Below are 15,030 nucleotides of genomic sequence, written 5' to 3'. Positions count from 1 at the left end.
TTAAAGTTCTAATTTGTATAGGAGTGATGATGGAGCAAGGTTATCTTTCTTTTGCAAATAGGCCATGTAGGAGATACACAAGTTGAGGCATTCCCAGGGTATAAGAGGGGAAATGACTGTTGGCAATGTGACAATAACATTGCTGACTAGGGCACTAAACCAGGAAAAGCAACAGCAACTGAAGAGGAATACTTGAGCATGAGATCCAGTCTACCCAGCCACTGACTCTAAGGGAAAACGAGCATCCTCATGGGAACCAGGCCTCGTTTATGTGTTGTTCTGCTAATTAACCCAGCAGCTTTCACAGAGGCCTCAAGTGAAGCAGGGAACACAAACAAGCCAAGTGGGAGGGGTCCCCAGAGAGGGACTCAGGCATCTGCCCCAGGAAGACGGCCTGCCCTTTTCTGGGACCCAATGTTCTTTCTCTGCCACTGTGATCTGACCTGGGACATCCTCAGTCCCCATGAGTCCTCCCCTTGCCAGCTGTATTCTGTGACCTGGCATCCTGAAGATTTCTCCAGCTCAGGCACCCTGACTCAGAAGAGCTGCTTGGGTACCTCCCTTGTTACGTAGGCTCTGCTGTCAACCCACGCAATGCCACAAGCAGGCGAAGAAGGAATTGACAGTGCCTTAAACCAGTGGTCAAAGGAACCACGAAACACACATAAGGATGCTTGGGGGCTGCACAGTCACTTAGAAAACCATATGTTAACATTATCTATGTTTTGTTGTATTTTTGCTTATATTATTAAGCATTTCCCAATTACATTTTAATCTGCTTTGGAGTACTCAGTAGTGTTGTGGCCCATGTGTGGCCTCTCAGATGTGGGTTTGGCACCTGTGGCCTAAATCATTCTGGCAGAGCCAGAATCAAGGTTGGGCGAGGAAGGCAACTACTTAAGAGGTGCCAGATAAGCAGGCTAGAGAAATTCTTGGGATGCCATAAGGGGCACAACAGGAGACATTTTGCTATCTGACTTTTTAAGTACACTCTCTCTCTCTTTATATGTATGCATGTATGTATGTATATACATATACACACATGTATGTATATGTATATATGACATGCCAAAAAATTCCTCCCTCTCCATGGTACTTAAGGACTTTTTCCATGATAAATGCAGTCCCATATTTAAAGGCTCAAAGCCTTTAGTGGATAGAGGGTATAATTTTAAACCTTGTTGGGAGCACACGCATATTTTCCCCTAACTCTATAGCCTAGCATGGGGTAGTGGGTTGATAAAAAGTACTGGGACTGGCAAACAGGAGACCAGGATTTTGGTCCTGGCTTAGCCAGTGAGGGGCAAGTAGGCAGTGCAGTAGATGAAGTGCCGGGCTTAGTGTCAGGAAGATTCATCTTCTTGAGTTCAAATCTGGCCTCAGACATTTACTAGCTTTGTGCCTTGGGCAAGTCACTTACCCTGTTTGCCTCAGTTCCTCATCTATAAAATGAACTAGAGAAGGAAATAGCAAACCATTTCACTATCTTTGCCAAGAAAACCCCACATGGGGTCATGAAGAGTTGGACACCACTAAAACAATTGAACAATAACAACAGCCACTTAACAGTTGAGACCTTAGGCAAGTTACTTTCTATTATTTTCTCCATATGTAAAACAGGGGGAAGGTAGGAATGGGTGGACTTCTTCTCCCATCCTTTGATCCCCAGTAAATAAGCTCTAGGTTAGTGGCTCCTAACAAACTCAATTCAACAATGACAACAATTTATCATGAACCCCCAAAGTAATTTAATATGCTGCTCTTTGTAATAGAGAAAAAAATACATTGTTCTTTATAATAATTGACTGCTTAAGGCACAATTAAAAATGTTTAGTGTAAATTCTTTGGACAAACCACTGAATGGGAACCATTGCTCTAGGAGCCTCAGTTTACATGGGAAGCACTAATGAGTAATTATCAGCTGGGAACTTTATTTTTATCAGATGAGGCAGAGTGACAGTATAGGGTGCACAATGGGATTGGAGATAGAAAACATGGGTTTGAATCCTGACTCCTTTTAAGGTACAGCTCAAATGCTGACTCCAATATGTACGTTGTCCTTTATCCACAGTTCCTAGTGCCCTGTCTTCTTGGAATTTACTTTGTATTTACTCTGTGTGTGTGTGTGTGTGTGTGTGCGTGCGTGCACGCGTGCACGCAGAGGTATGATTTCATTGATGTGAGGAATTCTATCTACCAATAGAAATTTGTGACTACCCTATAATTTGCAGCCTTAAAAAACTGCCTGAAGCAATGAGTGTTTAAGTGACTTATACAGGGTCCCATAGAGATTATGTATGTGCCCAGGGCAGGACTTGAACCCTCCTGATTCCAATACAGGCTCCCATTTATTTGTATATATTTTGTCCCTCTCATAGGATCATGGTTTTAGAATGGGGAGGGATCCCAAAGACCATTTTAGTTCAAGGACGCTTAATCTGGGGTCTCTGAACTTTAAACAGATAGATAGAGAGATAGATATATAGATGTAGATAGATAGATATAGATATAGATAGATACATATTTTTTTCAATATAGTTTGTTTTCCTTGTCATTGTATGTATTTTATTTTATTCTTTTAAAAACAATTTTGAAAAGGTGTCCATAGGCTTCACTAGAGTGCCAGGGAAGTCCATGTCACAAAAAAAAGGTTAAGAATCTCTGATCTGGTCCAATTTCTTCATGTTGCAGAGAAGGAAACTGAGGCTTAAAGAGAGATTAAATGACTTGTCTACTATGACATGGATAGTATTAGAGGTGGGTTATAAACCCTGAGCCTCTTCTCAATAAAAGAGAGTACATCAGTGAATAGGGTATGCAACTAAAAACAAATTTTAAAACTAACAAATCAACCCCTCCCCAATTAAATAACGAAATAGAAATCCTGAAAACCAAAGGAGAGATTAATAAAACTGAAATTAAAAAAAAACTATTGAACTAATAAATAAAGAGGAGCTGTTTTGTCAAAAAATAAGATGATAACATAGATAAACCATTGGGTAGTTTGATATAACAAAAAAGAAGAAATCAAATTATCCATATCAAAAATAAAAAGGTGAATTCACAACCAGTGAAGATGAAATAAAAGCAATTATTAAGAGCTATTTATTTTCCAACTCTGTGCAAATAAAACTGATAATCTAAATGAAATAGATGAATATTTAGAGTCAATGCTCTTTCCACTACAGCACAGTTTTTCTCCTCCACTCCATTCCCACCCTGCCTACCACATAAGCCCCTCAAGGGCAGGGCTGCTCATTTTTGTCTATGTAGCTGATGTTTGGATTGGAGCACTTTCCCTGGAGCATAAGTGGGAATGAACCTTTATTCTTCCCCTCCATACACAAAATACTTCTTTTTCCCCCAGAACTTGATACAGTGCTTGACAGACAATAAGGAAGGGAAGAATTTATTAAGCATTTACCCCATGCCAAATACTAGGATAGGTAGTTAATAAAAATCTCATTTGATTAACAGGAACTTAATAAGTACTTATTGAATAAATTAATTAGGATGAGTACCATTTACTAGCTATGTGGCATTGGACAAGTCATCACACCTTTGGAACTTCATATAAAATGAGGGGCTGGACTAAATGATCTCTAGGATTCTGTGGTTTTAGAATAAGCTATTGTGATAAAATCTTCTCTCTAATTATTAATTTACCGTTATCACTTACCAGCTTTTAGGAAAAGTGACACAGGATTAGTAAATCTTAATAGAGTAGAGAAAAAAACCCAACAGGAAAAGGAATGGCTGCAGAGAGGGCAAAAGGAGACCTTAATAATTTTAAATTATGTATTTAGTATTTTATTTCCCCCTAATTACATGTAAAAATAATTCTTAACATTGGTTTTTTAAATTTTGAGCTCCAAATTCTCTCTCTCCCAAACTCCCCATTGAGAAAGCAAAAATGAGCAGCCCTGCCCTTGAGGGGCTTATGTGGTAGGCAGGGGTGGGAATGGAGTGGAGGAGAAAAACTGTGCTGTAGTGGAAAGAGCATTGACTCTAAATATTCATCTATTTCATTTAGATTATCAGTTTTATTTGCACAGAGTTGGAAAATAAATAGCTCTTAATAATTGCTTTTATTTCATCTTCACTGGTTGTGAATTCACCTTTTTATTTTTGATATGGATAATTTGATTAATATGTTATAAATGTGTAGTCATGCGAAACATATTTCCACACCTAAATAAATTTAAAGAAGTATCAAAGCATTGGGCACCAACATGGGATGACGTTCTGAGTGGGGAAGGGTTGTATACCTGAGGATGGATGGGCACTGAAAGAGATGGGGGGGCTCTCATATGAATGGAAAAGCCCTAAAAATATATCCTAACTGCCTCATAATTTTTTTCTGCCTATCAACATTGAGGTTGGGTGCTACCACAACTCAAAAATGCCTGAGATTTTCTTGGGGGGTGTTAAGGACAGATAAATACGGCTCTTGAAAAGAGCTGTTGATCCCACCGCCATCCCCATGAACTCTTTTTCTTGAAAACAAGCCTCATTCATTGGGAGTAGAGTGGAAAGGAAGACTAGATCTATGGCCTAATTAGTATAGAGAACTTCTAAAAAGTGGACCCCTTCCAGCCACCTAGATGGACACCTTCTCTGCAACTTAGAGTCTTAGAGAGCTCTTAGGGCACTGAGGGGTCAAGTTGCCAGTGTCACCCAGGTATTAGAAGTGAGACTTGAATCTAGGTGTTCCTGATCAGCATCACCAGGAGCTGCAAAGACATCTCCCTATCCACTATCTCATGTTGCCTCTCTATATTCATATGTCTATCAAAACATGAGAGTTGAGGATCCCACTAGAATAAACTTTTTGAAAGGGTCTCCTCCATGCATTCTCAGTGGGAAACTATCCACTTTCTCATAATGTTATCCCATTGAGATAGGCAAGAAATGGTGCTCTGGAAACAGATCCTGAGCACTGTGGATGTTTCTACAGGTCTCTAAAATAGTAACAGCCTCACTCTCTCTTCCAGAGTCATCACAGCCCAGTGACAGGACAGACTCAGGATGACTGGTGATGTCTCGGGATGCAGCAGATGACCTTGCTGTCTTTGATGTCTAATCAAATTCTAAGTGTTCCTTAGCACCTATTTTAGCTGCCTTCATGGCCATTGGAACAAACTGTTCTCATTTGCTCATTCCACCAGAGGAAGTCTTCACATGCTTGAGATAGAAACCCCACCATACCAACTCATGGAAGGGTTGAGACCCTTCGGTTACCCTCAACCTAGTTTAGCCCATCTGCTGAAAAGGTTTACCAGGGAGTGGTCACCGTGCATGCTACAGCTTCTTGGAGCAGAACGCTGAGTGGATCAAGTAGATATCAAAGGTGAAAAGCAGCCCTGGAAAGGGCTCAGCAGCCCTCACACCAGAAGTGCTCCCTGAATATACCCTACACCCTACACTGGATCTCTTCCATTTGAATTGTCTTAGGAAGATTCTGAAGATCACCTCTCAGAATAAGGTACTGGACACTGAGGAAGAGCCCACTCATAAGCAAGAGAATGAATGCTATCATAAGATAAAAGATTTAGGTGTAGAAGTGATCTAACCTTTTCCTTTTACAGATTAGGAAACTGAGACAGAGTGAAGTTACATGACTTGTTTCTACTTATGTGGAGTAGGCTAAACAATGATCACAAACTTGGACACAGATTCAGGAAGGCCCAAGTTCAAATCATTCCTTGGATGCTTGCTAATTCAAATCACTTAAACTCTCTCTGTCTGCTTCCTTACCTATAAAATTAGGGAGTTGGATGTGAAGGTCCCTTCCAGATCTAAGTCTATGATTTTATGCCCAAGGTCACACAGTAAGAAAATTTCTGTTTGCTCTCCACCTCTGCATTCAGTGCCCAGTGCCCAGACGGTGGGTGTGCCAACATCCTCACCTTTGAGTCTCCAGGTAAGACCCATCTGGTTCTAACCAGGATGAAAGAAATATAAAGGTAGTTGAGGATGAGGTAAGGAGTTGACTCAGCATTGAACTCTTTCCTTTCCTGCTGGTGTATGTGTGTTTTCCTACCTGCTTTCTCCCTGCTCTCTCAGTTTCATTGACTCTCCTAGGTGTGTTTGCTTGGCCCCTTGACCACTTATCCTGATCTGCTCCTACAACCAGTTAAATCTCCTGGTTGCTAATGAGGTGGACATTCCATGTGGCTCAATCCTTTTGGGATCTACATTCTATTGATTTCTATTTTTCACTTCAACTTTTTAAGATGGGCCCTCACCTCTACTCTTTAGCATAAGCCCTCTTCCTTGACCTAGGGTTTGGTTCAGTCTTCCCAGACCACTGTTTCCCATAACTTAGTAAGGTACATTAATAAGGACATTATTCAGTAGCAGTATTTCCCAGATCATATTTCTATAGTATTTTCTTTTGTGATGTGCTTTTCTTGAAAAAAAAAAAAGATGTTTTCATAAGTTTACTGCTGCTTTTTGTCTTTCCATTACAGGAGTTTCCAGATAAAACTTGTCCACCCTCCCACTGGCAATGATACCTCCCTTGTAACAAAAGAAAAAAAAACACAACAGTGAAGCAATTTAGAACCATGGCCCCCCAAATTACTAAACTGTGCATACCCTTTTGCCCAATAATCCCTACCAGCTCTCTACCCCAAAGGAGATCAAAGAGGAAAAAAGTCCTATATGTACAAAAATGTTCATAGCATTTCTTTTTGTTTTGGCCAAGAACTAGATATTAATGTATTATCCATCAATTGGGAAATGGTTGACCCAATTATGACATATGAATATAAATGATTTGTTCATGAACATAGAGCTAGTATGTGTCTGAGCTAAGATTTTAACCCAAGACTCCAGACTCCAAATCTGGGGTTCTTTTCATTATAGCAGCCTGCACCTCAATCAATGTTCTACAAAGTATGAACTTTTTCACAATCCTGAAAGGTAAGTAATATATGTGTTATTATCTCTATTTTATAAATGAGGTACTAAGACTCAGAGATGTGAAGTTACTTGAATTTTATTACTATAAAGTAGTCACATACATTATCTCATTCAATCCTCCCAACAACCTAATGAAGGAATTCATGCAACCAGTATTTGTTGTTGTTCATTTGTTTTCAGTTGCATCTGACTCCTCATGACCCCATTTGGGGTTTTCTTGGCAAAGATGCTGGAGTGATTTGCCATTTCCTTCTCCAGTTCATTTTATAGATGAAGAAACTGAGGCAAACAGGGCTAAGCGACTTGCCTGGGATCACACAGCCAGTATGTACCTGAAGCTGGATTTGAACTAGGGAAGATGACCCTTCCTGACTCCAAGCCCAGCGTTTTACCCACCGTGCCACCTAGCTCCAACCAATATTATTTTTAAAATGAAGAAATTAAGATGTTTTCCAGAAGGAAAGAATGAGCAGAGCTGAGATCTGAAAGGAATAGGTATGAAGAAGGTGGGGTTAAAGGAATTTTAAGTGGTGGCCGTTGAGGGCAGGATGGAGGGAGGAGTGGGCATGATTTTCAATTAGGCAGCTAGGGAATCAGATACCTGGGACTGAGGGAGAATTGCAGTTTGCTTGCTATACAGATATAGTAACTTTTGACTTTTAGTATCTCTAGAGGGGCTAAGCATAATGCCCAAGTATCATCAGCCATATAGGGGGAGGAAGGAAGAAAGGGGTAGATTAAAAAATGAAGCATACCAGACAGAGTCTAGGGGTGGGGAACCTGTGGCCTCGAGGCCACATGTGGCCCTCTAGGTCCTCAAGTTCCCCACCCCTGAGATAGATAGTGGTAATATGTTACTCATAAATAAGGATCATTCAGTGGTGCCCATGATAGTACCACCCCAGTTTGTCTATACTGGAGTATAAAAAACCTAGTATTGATAATGATAATTACATTAGGTATCCTTCATGCTCCAATTGGATAGAAGTCTTATACCTATACTGTACATACTCTTTAAGGCCACTGTTCGGAAATGAACAAAAATAATGGATGGGCTTCTGTGACGGATTTATATTTGTAGATTTGTCTCTACAGGGAATTTTCTACTGATAAGCTTCTTCATAAGTTCCACACAATTGCTTTTCTGAAGTCAACTGCTATTCTGTCTTGGTTTGACATTCAAATTTGACATTAAAATTCCTTCAGCAGACATTGGTACTCTGTAGTTCACAATAATAAAAAACAAAGGGTAATGTTTAGTTGGACTGCAACACAAATCTTTATTTCATGCATAATAAATCATGGCATACCTATGAACAGGGAGAGCTCTTTAGATACACCATCAGGGGCTCTTTACTACAATTCCTCCCTCCCATTTTCTTGAGATGGTAGCAATAGTAACTGTGAAAAAAATATTGGAGCAAGTTTCTCTGATAAAGGCCTCATTTCTCAAGCATATGGAGAACTGAGTCAAATTTATAAAAATAAGAGCCATTCCCCAATTGATAAATGATTAAAAAATATGATCAATTTTCAGATGAAGTAAACAAAGCTATCTACAGCCATATAAAAAAAAATATTCTAACTCACAATGGATTAGAGAAATGCAAATTTAAACAATTCTGAGGTACTCCCTCATACCTATTAGATTGGCTAATAGACGAGGAAAAGTAAATGACAAATGTCGGAGGAAATGTGGAAAAAATGAGACATTAATGCATTATTGGTGAAGTTGTGAACTGATTCAACCATTCTGTAGAGTAATTTGGAACTATGCCAAAGGAATATAAAACCATGCGTACCCTTTGACTCAGCAATACCACTACTAGGTCAGTATCCCAAAAGGGATAAAAAACAAAATGGAAAAGGGCCTCTATTTACAAAAACATTTATAGCAGCTTTTTTTTTTCTGGGGGCAAAAAATTAGAAATTGAGGGGATGCCCATCAATTGGGGAATGGCTGAACAAATTATGGTATATGATTATGATGGAATACTATTGTACTATAAGAAATGAAGAGCAGGATACTCTCAGAAAAACCTGGAAACACTTGCATGGGCTGATGCAAAGTGAAATGTACTGTATGCGAATTAACAGAAATATTTTAAGATAATCAGCTGTGAATGACTTAGCTACTATCAGCAATAAGACAGCTCTGAAGGACTTATGACAAAAAAATGCTATCCTCAAAGAAAGAACTGATGGTGTCTGAATACAGATTGAAGCATACTTTTGTCACTTTATTTTTCTTATGGTTTTTTGTCTATATTTTCTTTCACAACATGACCATTATGAATATGCTTTGCATGACTACATATGTATAATCTATATTGAATTGTTTGCCTTCTCCATGGTGGGGTGGGGTGGGGAGGGAGGGAAGAAAATTTGAAACTCAAAGTTTTAAAAATGAATATTTAAAATTGTTTTTACATGTAACTGGGGAAAAATAAAATGCTATAAAAAAGAAGAAAAGAAAAGAAACTAGATTACCTGACTACCAGTTCAGCACTCTTTCCTCCGTTATCACAGCATTTTCATAAATATGGAGGGATGGCAATTTGTGTTTGTGGAGAGAACTCTCACACCAATGAGGTCCTGGACATTTTGGAGTGTGGAAGAATTGAAAGAAAGGTTGTCAGGGGGAAAAAAAATCCCCAAACTTGATACCTAAAAACAAGGCTGTCTTATTTTTCCTTCCTCAAGGGCATTCTTGTTGGTATGACCTACAGAATGGCTTTTAGCCCATGGTAGTGTAGCAAGAACTCGAACAGGGAAGTGCCCATTCTTGGTGTGTTTCCTAGCCCTATTGTTTCTTTCAGTGTTGTACACTGAAGTGGAAAAAAAAGACCCAATTATGTCTCCAACTTGTGTCTAATAGTAACTCCAAGGAAGGGCACTGGAAGTCAGGTGAAAAATACTTCATAGAGACTTAACCCTACACCCCATCCTCTTCCCCACCTCTCTCTCTGTACACTTTGAAAACTATGCTGTTGGTGGTGGTGTTTCTGTCTAGTCCTCTTGCTAATCGTGAATTACACTCAACTCTCAAATGTCTGAGGCAATTAGAAGCATAATGCCAGGCCAAGTGGCACAGAGATTTGAAAGCCACAGATAAGCAGGAATACTCATTTCCACCAATGATTTCCACCCATACTCCCATCAATCTTTTCTCAAAGCAGCAAAATAGTAAGGTATGAGTTTGTCTTTAGCTCCTATCTAGTTGTTACCCTCTAGGGAAAGTATTTAAAGAGTAAGGAAAAGGAAAGGAAACAAAGAAAAGTGAGGTAATGAATTTTAGAATCCCACTATTTTGCCAATAAGGAAACTGAGGCCTACAGAAAGAAAAGGGCAGAACCAGGGCTAGACCCAGCTCTCTCAATACTCTAGACTGATGCTGTTCCCACTATGCCATGTTGCTTCCCTAAGAGAGGTAAGAAGCAATGGTTTAGTGGGAAGAACATCGGATTCCAATGCCATCTCTGTGATCTGAGGAAAGTCACCTAACACTTCTGGATCTCAGTGTGTAAAATGAAGGAAGGTTCCTTCCATCTCAAAATTCTATGATCCTGTAAAAGCACTGAATGACTAACTAAGCTCTTGGGAAGTTGAGAAGGGATCTGTTGGAAGCACCCATTAAGCACGAGTAAGGACAGCCGACCTTACTTAAGAGGCAGTGGATAGAGTGCTAAACAGACTGGGAGTCAGGAAGACCTGGGCTCATCTCATGCCCTTGACATTTCCCATCTGTGTGACCAGGGGCCAGTCACTTAATCTCTCTGATGCATGTTTCCTCACCTCTAAAAAAAGGGGGGGGGGATAAGAACACTTGCACTACCTGTCTAACAGGGTTGTTATGAGGGTCACATGAGAAAATGTCTGTAAAGCCCTTTTCAAACTTTAAAGAGCCATATAAATGTCAGTTCTGATTATCATTATTATTGACCTGTTGTTAAGAGCTAAGACAGCATTCACCATTCAGTTCTGAAAAGCTATTGTCAGCTAATTGCCAGCTAGGCGCAACCTTTGAGCTGAAATGGAAAAAAAAAAGGGGGGTAGCAAAGGGGCAGGGAGATTCTCGAGATTAGAGGGGGCCCCCTATGCTTAACTGGCTTCTGTGATGTGCAGGGCCCTGGGAATGAGGTTGTCACTCTAGAGAGATGGTTATGGGTCTGAGGTCACCAGGGCTTTATCCAGCCTCTGCCCAGCCCTGAATCAACATTTTCTGCTTGTCTGGTTGAAGCTTCTTTTTCACTGTAAGTAAAACCACTGACACAGACACTTATTTGAGCAGTTGGGGGCGGGGGAATCTAAAGCCATATATTATTAAAGAGACAGTGTGGTGTCACCCAAAGAGCACTGGACTTTGAGTCAGAGGACCTGTGTTTGACTTCCAGCTCTGCTACTTACTAGACAACCTTGACATCATTTAAATTCTCTGAGGCTATTTCTTTGGCTGTAAAATAAGGTGGTTGGACTTCATGATCACTAAGACACTTCCCTTCTCTAAATCCTATGATCCTCTGACTTGGGTTTGAACCCCGGCCATGTGCCACATCAGCTGGTCCCTTGACCTCTCTGGGCCTCAGTTTTCCTTTTCAAATGTAATCTGCAAAATGGGAGGAAATACTTGCAGTATCTACTTCACAGCATTGTTTCAAGGAAAGTCTTTTGTCAATTGTTTTCATTCCCCTTGAGGCAGCAACTCCTGACTCTGCCCAGGACTTTCTGTACCATGTACCACAGAAACCTCTTCACTTTGTATGTTTTATTCCATTCCTGGGCTTCTCGTATTGGAAGTACCCTCCACTCCTTCAGCCTCTCCCTCTGATTGGATGGTTCTTCCTCCCAGAATCTCCATTTTCAAGGGAATGCTCATATCATCCATGCCTTAATTAGGATCATAAATTTAGAGTGTAGGCCTAGGGTGGGGAACCTGCAGCCTCACAGCCACATGTGGGCCCCTAGGTCCTCAAGTGCGGCCCTTTGACTGAAGGCCCTGTAAGTCCTCAGGTGTGGCCCTTTGACTGGAAAGCCCTCTAGGTCCTCAAGTGCAGCCCTTTGACTGAAGACCCTCTAGGTCCTCAAGTGTGGCCCTTTGACTGAAGGCCCTCTAGGTCCTCAAGTGCAGCACTTTGACTGAAGGCCCTCTAGGTCCTCAAGTGTGGCCCTTTGACTAAAGGCCCTCTAGGTCCTCAAGTGCAGCACTTTGACTGAAGGCCCTCTAGGTCCTCAAGTGTGGCCCTTTGACTGAAGGTCCTGTAGGTCCTCAAGTTTGGCCGTTTGATGGAGTCCTTAGTCAAAAGGCTGCACCCGAAGACCTAGAAGGCCACATGTGGCCATAAGGCCTCATGTTCCCCACCTGCACTCTAGGCTGTACTCCTGACTCTGGATTTTCTCTACCAGGTTTCCCTTCCCCTTTTTCAGTTTCCTCTTATGTTGTCATCTTCTTCTATTAGACTGTAAGTTTTGATGGCAGTGACTATCTTTCAGCTCATATTTGTATCCCTATTGCTTAGCACTGTGCCTGGCCCATACATAGTAAGCACTTATTAAATACTTGTTGACTCGACTTTACTAAAGCAGTTATATAAATACAGTTATATAGATATCAGTCATTAAAGAGATAGAACCAGAAAAGAAGAAACAGAGAAGTCAACAATAAATGGGGAGAGAATTCAGTCAATTAAATTATATTTACTAAGCTCCTACTGTGTGCCCAGCACTAGGTTAGGGGATGTGGAGGATACAAGGGAAGTACAGACATGGTTTCTGTGCTTAAGGGGCTTACAGGCTAGCTGGATAAATTCAGAATAGTGCATTAAAAATAATTAGAACTCAATACAAGACTTTATAATCAAGCACTACCTGGTAAAGTTCAAATTATAAAAGCAGTAGAGAAGAGATGGGAGAAATCACTTTGAGCTCCTACAGAAGGAGCTGGAACTTGAAATAGGCCTTGAAAGCTGGACAGAACTTTGTTAGGTGGAAAGGAGGTGGGAGGGCAGTCTGGGCTGGACCAGGAGCGTGAGCAAAGGTACCCAGGCAGGGTAAGTATAGCGTGTCTGTCATAGACCAGTGATGAGACCGGGTTGACTGGTTTCAAGAGTTGTGTGAGTGGAAAAGGAGACTGTATATATAGAGTTGGGCCAAACTATGGAAGATGTATATCACTGAGAGTCTGTCTGAGGAATCTGGATTTTAATTCTGTGGGTGGTTGGGGTACCTTTGGAAGGAAATGGCACACTGAAAGTATTATTTTAGGGTCATTGGAACATAGATTTAGAAGCAGAAGTAAACTCAGAGGCCATTTAATCTAACCCTCTCATTTTACAGATGAGGAAACAGATGAGGAAAAGCCCAGGGAGGTCACATGATTTGCCTCAAGTCACCCAGCTGGCACGTGTCAGAGGTAAGACTCAAACCCAGTTCTTCCTGATTCCAAGGTTCTATCCACTAAATCATGGCCACCTCTCAAAAACAGTCTGGATAATAGCTGGATAACTTGAGCATTGTACTCTGAGCTGTAACTACCACTGGGTGAACAAGGTGCCAAAACCCAGGCAGTGTGCGGATTGTTATTCCAAAAGTCAGCATCCATCCATGTATCTCACCTTGAGGTCCTTGGGAGGCACAGATTGTAACTTTGCAGGGTTAACATTCCCAGAGACTCATCCCTTCATATTGGTCTTCCAGGACCTGCTTTCCTTCCAATCTCCAAAGGGGAGAAGGCTGGGACTCCCTTTGGTCTGGCTGCCCTAAAGGATTCCTTCTGTGCCTCTCCCCTTCTCCAGTCTCACTGTTATCATTGCTACTGTGACCTTCCCACTTGTCCCTCTGTTTGACTATTTCTCAGTCAAATTTTCTTCCAGGTGCAGTTCAACTCTGGATGCACTGATAACCATGAGATACTAAAGACTCAGAAGACCCCTTCCCCCACCAGTGCTTTGGATAGACCCTCTGTAGGAGTGTTTCATTCATAGACCATCAAGGAAAGAATTACAAAGGATATAAAATTGCAGAGGAGTTGCAATCTGTGCTAGTAGGGTGATTGCTTACAGCAGGGAGATCACAGAATCATAGATTTAGACTCTAGTAGTAGATTCTAGTGTCCGACCTTCTCTTTTTATAGATAAGATGCTGAGGCACAGAGAAATTTAAGTGACTTGCCCAGGACCTTATAGCTAGTAAGTGCCTGAGGCAAGATCTGAACCCAAGTCTTCCTGACTCCAAGTCCAATTAGCTATCCACTACATGGATCATTGCTTCACATTCCAGCCACATATTGATCTATCTTTCTGCCCCACCTCTCCACACCTGGACTAGTGCATTGACAGAATCTGTGTTCAAGTTAATCCACTTGGCTTTCAAATTCCTCCTGAGTCATATCTTGCCTAGTATACTATATCCAACTGGCCCCACAGCAGGCCAGATTATGTTTCATATTCCACCCAGCTATCCACCCAGGCCATCTTGCCATCTGCCCTTCACCTCCTGGAACAATTTTCTTTTTCCACATCCTGTTCTGGGCATAGTGATCAAATAAACAGTGAATAACGTTGCTTTTGAAAAGGGTCAGTTCATTTACTGACCTATGGATCATCTCATCACTCTTGTGATTTCCCTGGCCACCCTCCCCCTCATATGTATAATCTCCCCCTTTTTGAGTGCAGACTCCTTGAGAAAAGGAACTATTTTTCTTTTTTCATTTGTACCTCTGAAAAGGTCTAGGACTTTGGGGGTGCTGCTGGGAACCCCAGAGATTGCAATGCCAGGCCCTGCCTGAAAGAATTCAACTCAAATCTTCTTCCAGCCAGAGGAAAAGTTTATTAGTGATAAAACACATAGGCCAGGCGACGCCTGTAAGGATGAGCAGACATGAGAAAAGTGTCAGCCTTTTGGGCATGAGATTCTCAGCATCTAAATGGGGGCCAGGGTGGAATTTTTATACAATAAAATCACTTTGGGTGGCCAGAAGAGGGGGCTAGGAAAAGGGTCTAGGTAAGAATTTCAATTGGGGAGGTCTGAGAGATTGAATAGACAATGGGAATAGCTAATGGAGGGAACTGGAAGGCATCTGTCAAAGGGAGATAAGGGGGAGTCAAC

The 15,030-nt window shown here is 41.2% G+C and overlaps 1 long non-coding RNA gene across 1 annotated transcript in view; it reads left to right on the top strand.

Moving 5' to 3' along the window:
- Nucleotides 1-15,030, top strand: part of LOC144456340 (uncharacterized) — a 34,387-nt gene that overhangs the window by 15,281 nt on the left and 4,076 nt on the right. The window contains exons 2-4 of the long non-coding RNA XR_013485423.1: nt 4,995-6,927; nt 7,186-7,422; nt 13,261-13,336. This is a non-coding gene — a long non-coding RNA (uncharacterized LOC144456340). The remainder of the gene's footprint in view (nt 1-4,994; nt 6,928-7,185; nt 7,423-13,260; nt 13,337-15,030) is intronic.

This window comes from Phascolarctos cinereus, unplaced genomic scaffold (genome assembly GCF_003287225.1).
Source record: "Phascolarctos cinereus isolate Bilbo 61053 unplaced genomic scaffold, phaCin_HiC Scaffold_3;HRSCAF=262, whole genome shotgun sequence".
Lineage (NCBI taxonomy): Eukaryota > Metazoa > Chordata > Mammalia > Diprotodontia > Phascolarctidae > Phascolarctos > Phascolarctos cinereus.
Note: the sequence above shows the minus strand (reverse complement) of the source record. Positions and strands in the feature narration are given on the sequence as shown.